The sequence below is a fragment of the Aotus nancymaae genome, unplaced genomic scaffold, assembly GCF_030222135.1.
Source record: "Aotus nancymaae isolate 86718 unplaced genomic scaffold, 86718_ANA_hifiasm-v0.15.2.pri h1tg000053l, whole genome shotgun sequence".
NCBI lineage: Eukaryota > Metazoa > Chordata > Mammalia > Primates > Aotidae > Aotus > Aotus nancymaae.
Window position 1 is genome coordinate 18,690,803 of NW_026988467.1, and position 8,316 is coordinate 18,699,118.

Sequence of the window (8,316 nt, forward strand, 5' to 3'; positions counted from 1 at the left end):
AACTGCATCTTCAAACTGGCAAGATACATTCCTTGCCAGTCACGACTCATGGTCACGGGATGCTTCTGGCTAAGGAAGCGGTTTAGTAATGCCTGCAAGGGCAAACTCTTAGGATGGCAGGATGTCTAGATGTGGTGATATCACAAAACAATATCTGCTTTTAAGATAGTTATAGTCATGCTTTGATGTATTCCCACACTAAAATACCAAGGATAATTTTCTTTAAATCAATGAAGCACTAAATTTTCTTTAAAAAATAATTATTGTATTTATGGCTAGGCACTGTGGCTCATGCTATAATAATCCCAGCACTTTGGGAGGTCGAGGCAGATGGATCACCAAGGCCAAGAGTTCAAGACCGGCCTGGCCAACATGGTGAAATCCCATCTCTAATAAAAATACAAAAAATTAGCTGAGCTTGGTGGCGTATGCCTGTAGTCCCTCGGGTGGCTGAGGTGGGAGAATCATTTGAATCCGGGATGCAGAGGTTGCAGTGAGCTGAGATCGCACCACTGCTCTCCAACCTGCACAGGAGAAAGGGCCCCGTCTCAAAAAAAAAAAATCATATTTTAAATTTATTTTTATTTATTTATTTATTTATTTGAGATGAAGTCACTCTGTTGCCCAGGCTGGAGTGCAGTAGCACAATCTTGGCTCACTGCAACCTCTGCCTCCCAGGTTCAAGCAATTCTCCTGCCTCAGCCTCCCGAGTAACTGGGACTACAGGCACGTGTCACCACGCCTGGCTATTTTTTTTTTTTAATATTTTTACTAGAGATGGGGTTTCACCGTGTTAGCTAGGATGGTCTTGATCTCCTGACCTCGTGATCTGCCCACCTCACCCTCCCAAAGTGCCAGGATTATAGGCATGAGCCACTATGCCCAGCTTTTATTTCAAAGCCAAATACTTCTGAAATTCTTTTAAATTTTTTTGTTTTTATTTTTATTTATTTATTTATTTTGTTGTTTTTAATTCTGTCTCCACAGAGAATGTCAAAAATTGCCAATGCCAACTATTTTTCAAGTCATCATGGCGGGGTATTAGTAAAAGTTTTCAATTAGCAATAATCACACCTCGGATAAACCTCATTGGCTACGATACTGCCACTGCTCAAAGCTTGTTTTTATTTTTTATTTTATTTTTCTAGACAGTCTCGCTCTGTTGTCCAGGCTGGAGTATAGTGGCCCCATCACGGCTCACTGCAGCCTCGACCTCCTGAGCTCAAGTGATTCTCCCACCTCAACCTCCCGAGTAGCTCCACCCCCAGCTAATTTTCGCATTTCTTTTTTTGTAGAGATGGGGTTTCACCCTGTTGCCCAGGCTGGTCTTGAACTCCTAGGCTCAAGTGATCCACCTACCTCAGCCTCCCAAAGTTCTAGCATTACAGATGTGAGCCACTGTACCTGGACTCAGATTTTGTCTTTCTTGAAAGCCTCCCTTGACCTCAGCCCATCTGCTCCTCTACTGCCCCCAGCCTGGTTACCTGGACAATCTCTGCAGAACCCACTCTAGCCCCCTGACGGCATTCTGGCTCCTCTTCAAACTGTTTCCCACTCAGCAGCCAGAGATACGCTTCAAGATGTAAGCTGGGTCATGTTCTCCTGTGGAAAACCCTTTAAAGGCCGCCTGTGGCCCTGTGTGCCTGCCCTACAGGAATCTCCAGGACCATCTCCCCGCTCCCGTCCCATAGAAGCTCCAGCCCTTAGATTTATTCCTCGCTGTATCCTGTATCGTGGCTGGGCAGGTGCAGGCTGGATTTCTCAGGCACCAATGACAGCAGGCTTCCAGTGGGAGACTGGAAGACAAGAGGAGAGAGAAACCCCCTCCTGTCCTCCAAAAGGTACTTCTCCCCCTATGCACTTCCTCCACGGCTCCCACCAGACCTGCCTGGGCTGGGCCCAGCTTTGGTGAGGTGACCTCTGCGTCTGGGCTCCAGCTGCCAGCATCTCCTCTCTTTGCCCCACCATCCTGGGAGGGAGCTGTGCTCATCCCTGGGTTCCCACGTCTTCCCTGCTGCTTTCTCTGCACCTCCCTCACCTAGGCAGTCAGTTCCCCAGATTAAATTCCCTGTACTTCAGATACTTGAGATTTCTGTTTTCTGGTTCGACTCTGACTTACACAGGCAGCCTTCCAGCCTGAGGAGGAAGCCAGCAGCCTGTGTGAGGCAGAGCCAGGGGAACGGCAGAAATCCTAAGCCTGAGCTGTGGTGCACCTCACTTCGGCTCCGCTGCCTCTCCACTTAAAGTCAAATCCTGTGACATTGTCAATTTCCTATTTGTGGCTGGGCGTGGTGACTCACATCTGTAATCCCAACACTTTGGGAGGCTGAGTCAGGCGGATGGCTTGAGCTCAGTAGTTCAAGACCAGTCTGGGCAATATGGCGAAACCTTATCTCTACGAAAAATATTTTAAAATTAGTGGGGCACGGTGGTTGCGTCTGTAGTCCCAGCTACTCTGGATGTTGAGGTGGGAGGATCGCCTGAGTCAGGAAGGTTGAGGCTGCAGTGAGCTCTCATCATGCTACTGCACCCAAGCATAGGTGACGAAGGGAGACCTCTCTCCAAAAAAAAAAAATCCTAATTGTTTCACTTAGGCTGGGTGTCCTAATGTTTGCATCTGAAAACATTTGTATTTTGTGGCAGAGAACGGTAGCTGTGCCCAATATTGGCTCTCCCTTTCTTTTCCTTTTATTATTATTATTTTTTGAGATGGAGTCTCACTCTGTCGTCCAGGCTGGAGTACAATGGCACGACCTTGCTGCAACCTCCACCTCCCAGGTTCAAGCAATTCTCCTGCCCCAGCCTCCTGAGTAGCTGGGACTACAGGTGTTTACCACCACACCTGGCTAATTTTTGTATTTTTAGTAGAAATGGAGTTTCACCATGTTAGCTAGGCTGGTCTCTAACTCCTCACCTCGTGATCTGCCTACCTCAGCCTCCCAAAGTGCTGAGATTACAGTCATGAGCCACTGCACCCAGCTTGATATGAGGACTTTTTATTATGTCCAGGGGCTGTGCAGAATGGAAACCACACTTGCCTGTCTCTCAGGAAGCCAGATGAGGCTGTTCTGGCTGTGGCAGAAGAGATGCGTGCAGATTTCAGGTTGGCCACGTAAAGGTGAAGCTTGCCCTTTCCCTTTTTTCATCTGGAATGTGGTTGTCCTGGAGGAGCCAGCGCATGCTCTATCATTAGGTTGGTGCAAAAGCATAATTGCAGTTTTTGCCATCACTTTTAATAGCAGGGAAGCTGGAACAAAGTATCACAAACTGGGTGGCTTAAACAACAGAAACTGACTGTCTCACAATCCCAGAGGCCAGAAGAAGCAAGTCAGGGTATTAGCAGCTTGTTTCCTTCCGAGCGAAGGTTCTGTTCCCTCACCTTGGCTTGTAGATGGCCACCTTCTCTCTACGAGGTTTCTGTGTGTCCCAGTCTCATTCCGGGCATGGTGGCTCAGCCTGTAATCCCAGCACTTTGGGAGGCCGAGGTGGGCAGATCACCTGAGGTCAGGAGTTCAAGAGCAGCCTGACCAAGATGGTGAAACCAGGTCTCTACAGAAATACAAAAATTAGCCGGGCGTGGTGGTGTGTGCCTATAGTCCCAGCTACTGGGGAGGCTGAGGCACAAAAATCGCTTGAACCTGGGAGGTGGAGGCTGCGGTGAGCTGAGATTGTGCCACTGCACTCCAGCCTGAGCCACAGAGCTAAGTAAAATGAGACTGAGACCTACTGGGCTGCATTCCCAGACAATTAAGATTAAGGCATTCTAAGTCACAGGATGAGACAGGACGTCGGCACAAGATACAGGTCATAAAGACCTTGCTGATTGCAATAAAGAAGGCGGTCAAACCCACCAAAACCAAGATGGCCACAAGAGTGACCTCTGGTCATCCTCACTGCTACACTCCCACCAGCACCATGACAATTTACAAATGCCATGGCAACGTCAGGAAGTTACCCTATATGGTCTAAAAGGGGGAGGCATGAATAAGCCACCCATTGTTTAGCATATCATTAAGTTTTGTTTTTTTTTTTTTTTTTGAGACGGAGTTTCGCTCTTGTTACCCAGGCTGGAGTGCAATGGCACGATCTCGGCTCACCGCAACCTCCGCCTCCTGGGTTCAGGCAATTCTCCTGCCTCAGCCTCCTGAATAGCTGGGACTACAGGCACGCACCACCATGCCCGGCTAATTTTTTGTATTTTTAGTAGAGACGGGGTTTCACCATGTTGACCAGGATGGTCTCGATCTCTTGACCCCGTGATCCACCCGCCTCGGCCTCCCAAAGTGTTGGGATTACAGGCGTGAGCCACCGCGCCCAGCCTGTTTAGCATATCATTAAGAAATTACCATAAAAATGGGCATGTCTATGGAGTAGCCATTTTTTATTACTTTCTTTCTTTCTTTTTTTTTTTTGAGATGGAGTTTTGCTCTTGTTGCCCAGGCTGGAGTGCAATGGCACAATCTTGGTTCACGCAACTTCTGCCTCCTGGGTTCAAGATTCTCCTGCCTCAGCCTCCCAAGTAGCTGGGATTGCAGGCATGCACCACCATGCCCAGCTAATTTTTGTATTTTTAGTAGAGGTGGGGTTTCTCCATGTTGGTCAGGCTGGTCTCGAACTCCTGACCTCAGGTGATCCACCCACCTCAACCTCCCAAAGTGCTGAGATTACAGGCATGAACCACCGTGCCTGGCTATTCCTTTACTTTCTTTTCCTTTTTTTTTTTTTTTTTTAACTTCTTTTAACCCCGCCCCCCCCCTTTACTTTCTTAATAAACTTGCTTTCACTTTACGAACTTGCCCTGAATTCTTCCATGCACAAGATCCAAGAATCCTCCCTTGGCGTCTGGACTGGGATCCCTTTCCTGTGACACGGGGAAAAGGGCTGTACCTGTCCCCACTGCTATTGCCCAACAACCTCCTTGTGTCCCAGCTGGGGCGATGCCTTCCCTGGGACAAGAGATACCTGTGTACTGTCCTAGCCCTGGGTTCCTGTGGTGGCTTCTTTGTACGACAAGTGGGACACCCGCAGGGCCTCCTTCCCATCTCTGGCGCAGTTGTCCAATCAGAGACAGGCAGGCCTGGTAGCTGGGGAATGTTGACCTGTAATCATCAAAGAGATCAGAATCCAGTTTTAAAGAGTTTATCCAAGCAAAAATCTGGGAATAGCCATCCGGAAACATGGGCTCCAGAGAAAAGGAGTCGGTGATCCAAAATTAAAAGTCAAGGTCTTGGAGCCAGGTGGGGTGGTGTGAAACTAAAGACCCAGCTATTCAGGAGGCTGAGGTGGGAGGACAGCATGAACCCAAGAGTTGGAGACTGCTCTGAGCTATCATCACACCACTGCACTCCAGCCTAGGCTACAGAGCGAGACACTGTCTCTCTTAAAAAAAAAAAAAATGGCCAGGCACTGTGACTCAGGCCTGTAATCCCAGCACTTCGGGAGGCTGAGGTGGGTGGATCACCTGAGGTCAGCAGTTTGAGATCAGCATGACTAATATGGAGAAACCCATCTCTACTAAAAATACAAAATTAGCCGGGTGTGGTGGCGCGTGCCTGTAATCCCAGCTACTCGGGAGACTGAGGAAGGAGAATCGCTTGAACCAAGGAGGTGGAGGTTGACACCACCTGACATGGTGCCACTGCACTCCAGCCTGGGCAACAAGAGCAAAACTCCATCTCAAAAAAAATAATAATAATTAAGATCTTGCTCATATAGGTGGAAAACAAAGAAATTTAGTAGGACTATAACATTTTCCATAGCAGGTCGGTTTATGAGTTACAATATAGCTGGTTACAATTTTTCTTCTTTTCCATAGTTTGTTTTTTTTTCCTTTCCAATTCGTGTATTTAATATTCTATCTGAGATAATGTGATAGTCAGGAAGTCTTTGTGTGATAGAGAAAAGAAGGAAGTTAATCTATAATGAAGATTGACAGTTAAAAGGGAAAGTCTGCCCTGCCACCCTGTAGTCATTTACAGCATTTCACAAACAATGTGGGTAAGGAAAAGCTGATCCAAGACAGAAACCCAAGTTATGGCTGCCTGTTTACATGACTCAGCTCCCATAATCTCATTCCCTTAAGTCTAAGGTATTTTAAAGTTCCAACAGCTTAGATTTTGAATTACTTATTTTCACAGAAACTACAGGGCAATAAGGCACCAGAGTCCTGGACTTAAGACCACTGTGTGTGATCCACCATAAACATTGGCATATTAAAGGCTCTGAGAAGTCCTGCAGGAAATTACAACTTGAACTTTGTTTTACCTCATATTTCCTAATCCCATCTGACCTTTAGTACTTTACTGAGTGCCCACCGGGTTATGTTCTGAAAGCTGAGGCCATAGCAGTGAAACAAAGCACACAAAACCCCCTGCCCCTTGGGGGCTCCGTTCTAGTGGGTCCATTTAGCGTCAAACATCTATTAATATCCTCTAGAAAGCTACCCATCAGGACACCATCCAGACACTGCTGTGCTTTTCCGGGCCACACAGAGGGGACACCCTCCAGGTGCACCCTGTATGAATGTCAGGGCCAACCGTGCTTTCAGGGCAGGAAGAGGAGGGCATCTGAAGAATCCTCTGCTTCCTTCATTCATTTATTGCCTCCTTTAATAAATGCTGTTGAAAACCTACCGTGTGCCAAGCTCCCTTCTAGGCACCGGGAATCAGAAGATGAATAAGATCAAGTTTTGACCCTCAAAGAGCTTCCTATCGGGTGGGAACTAGTTCCCACTAGAAATAATGGAACTCCCCTAGTCCCAAGAAAAAGGCTCACCAGCTTCCCCTCCGTCCCCTCCCCAGCTTCCCTGCCCTCCCTCTCCTTCCTAGACTGACTCCTAATTCTCCATACCCTCCTACCCGACCTCCACCTCCTATTCAGGAAATGGCTTGCTTTGCTTCAGGCTGAGGCCTAAAGTGGATCTAACCCCTCCATCTTCCCTTTCGGGGGCAGGTGTTGGGAGGAGGTTCGTCTTCAGGGATTTTACTCAGGCTACTCCTAGGCCAGAAAACCCTCAGAGAGTTAATCAGCCGTGCAACTGACAGTGTCCGTCCATAAGGCCTCGAAGTGCCAACCAGTCAGGGGTTGTGATGGGACAGTTGGCCTCAGTTGGCCTCAGGGAGCCCCTCTCCCTGGGGACCCAGGTTAAGGTTAAGGCATTCTAAGTCACAGGATGAGACAGGAGGTCAGCATGAGATACAGGTCATAAACACCTTGCTGATAAAACAGGTTGCAGTAAAGAAGCCGGCTAAAACCCACCAAAACCAAGATGGTGATGAGAGTGATCTCAAGGTCACCTGGGTAAGAAGCTGGGAAGATGCAGCTGACTGGGTGTGGTGGCTCATGCCCATAATCCCAGCATTTTGTGAGGCCGAGGCGGGCAGATCATGAGGTCAGGAGTTTGAGACCAGCCTGGCCAACATAGTGAAACCCCATCTCTACTAAAAAAAAAAACGAAAAATTAGCTGGGCATGGTGGTGGGTGTCTGTAATCCCAGCTACTCCGGAGGCTGAGAAAGGAGAATCACTTGAACCCGAGAGGCGAAGGTCACAGTGAGCCGAGATTGCGTCACTGCACTTCAGCCGGGCAACAGCGTGAGACTCTGTCTCAAAAAAAAAAAAAAGTAGCTGAGAAGTCTTCTTGTTTGAAGTTGGGGGAGGGAGAGTGGACCCTCCCTGTGCCCTTGGGCTGCCATTCACCAGGCCAAGCAGTGACAAACCAGGGAGACTTGAGAAAGTCCTGGCTTTTCTCTGGGTCATTTACCCTTCTGTCAGATAGAAGTGGTTGGATTAGATTATCTTTTAGGCCCTGTAGGTTTCAGACACTCTAGAGTGGAATCTGGGCGTATCTGACCTACCCCTCTCTCTCCCCAGCCACCTCCTGGCCCCTCCCTCCTTCTTCCTCAGCTTAGGGTCTGGGGAATGGCTCAGAGCTTTCAAGCTGAGCAAATAAACATGTCCGGGCCCATAGGGAGCAGGAGGCCAGGGAGGGCATGGCTATTTTTATCACAGAATGAAGGATTTTCACAGCTGCTTCTGTTGTGTCCACACATGTTCCACAAACCCAGGCTATCAGAGTGGCTAGGGTGTGATTGGAGGGGGTTCACTCCTAAGAGAAAAACCTTCCCAGCAAGATGCCTGACTCTCCCCTGTAGGGATCCATTTAAATTGCCCCTTCCAGGCCGGGCATGGTGGCTCACGCCTGTAAAGCCAGCACATTAGGGAGGCCGAGGCAGGTGGATCACATGAGGTCAGGAGTTTGAGACCAGCCTGGCCAACATGGTGAAACCCCATCTCTACTAAAAATACAAAAATTAGC

At 48.4% G+C, this 8,316-nt stretch overlaps 1 non-coding gene across 1 annotated transcript; it reads right to left on the reverse strand.

Annotated features, from left to right (window-relative positions):
* Positions 1–978: 978 nt before the first annotated feature.
* On the reverse strand, positions 979–1,119 carry LOC135269584 (U4 spliceosomal RNA). Its single transcript, XR_010337837.1, has one exon. It is a non-coding gene; the product is annotated as a U4 spliceosomal RNA (small nuclear RNA).
* Between the last annotated feature and the right edge of the window lie 7,197 nt (positions 1,120–8,316).